Below are 1171 nucleotides of genomic sequence, written 5' to 3' on the forward strand. Positions count from 1 at the left end.
AGTTTGTTGTTGCCTCCTTTCCTGCAGGACGTCACAACAAACCGAATATTATATATCATATATTCTAACGTTGATCCAGACAAACTGAGGTCTGACCGATGTGACGGGGAAGTTAGCCGAGAAGAATTCAGAAATATTAAAACATTAATACTGATGTTTTTTTCCTCCAAACCCTGCAGACGTCTGATTCTTCATTAATAATTAAATGATCACTCTAGTAAAATATTTCATTACAATCAGACGACCCCTTTAAAGGATTTATAAATGGTTAATAATCAGGTGATTATTTCTGTTGTAAACACTTTATAAATCATAAACAATTATAAACAAGTTATAACAGTTTTCCTGCAGGTTCATTATTACTGCTCATTAATCTGACTAATGAGTTACAACCATCTGTAACAGGTTAATAAACGGTCATGAGTCAGATCAATGTTAATGTTTGGCCGCGTGGGCGTGAGCGAGGCGACAGCGTCGGACGGTTCACCTCAGAGTCAGAGTGTAATCTCCGTGCATCTTGGTGGAGGCGTCTCGGACCAGAAATGTACCGTCAGCTGTGTCTCTCAGCTTCTCGTTCACCTCCTCTCTGTAAATATGGACAACATTAAGATTTTAACAGTAGAGCTACTTTTATCGATAATGCTGATCGGTACTTTGTGTGTATTTCACATGGACATCTGTGGACAGGTGTTACATTAAATCAGGGCACGAGTTCTATAAAAAATAAATGTTAAATAAAATAAATACATGTCTGTTCTCACGTCTACAGGATGGAAACCTGGATTATAAACTCATCATTCATTTTTTGTAGGATTGATTTTTTAGTTTCTTCCTTTAATTGTTCAGGTTTAGCTTTTAGTCTGGATATATATATATACATATGTATATCTGATATTTCTGTGTGTGTGTGTTACCTGGAAATGTCTCCCCAGTACCACTCGGCGTCCTGCAGAGCCATACTGTTGTTAAAACTACTGGAAGCTGCAGGAGTCGACGACTTCACTGGTTTAGGAGGTAAAGCTGAAAAGACACAATCAGACAGAGAGAGGAAGTAAATTAGCATTAGCATCGGCTGCTTAATGCGAACCTGAAAACTGTTTTCAATTCTCCACATTTAATCGTTCTAATAAAATCTGTGGAGGCACCGATACATTGGCCAATAATAAGAGCA

At 37.8% G+C, this 1171-nt stretch overlaps 1 long non-coding RNA gene across 1 annotated transcript; it reads right to left on the reverse strand.

Moving 5' to 3' along the window:
• LOC111649435 (uncharacterized) lies at positions 1-1042 on the reverse strand. The gene is made up of 3 exons (XR_002760288.2): positions 915-1042; positions 488-586; positions 1-21 (listed from the first exon to the last, which is right to left on the reverse strand). It is a non-coding gene; the product is annotated as an uncharacterized LOC111649435 (long non-coding RNA).
• Between the last annotated feature and the right edge of the window lie 129 nt (positions 1043-1171).

The sequence above is a fragment of the Seriola lalandi genome, unplaced genomic scaffold, assembly GCF_002814215.2.
Source record: "Seriola lalandi dorsalis isolate HSWRI2012SDOR001 ecotype SW California unplaced genomic scaffold, Sedor1 jcf7180002050784, whole genome shotgun sequence".
NCBI lineage: Eukaryota > Metazoa > Chordata > Actinopteri > Carangiformes > Carangidae > Seriola > Seriola lalandi.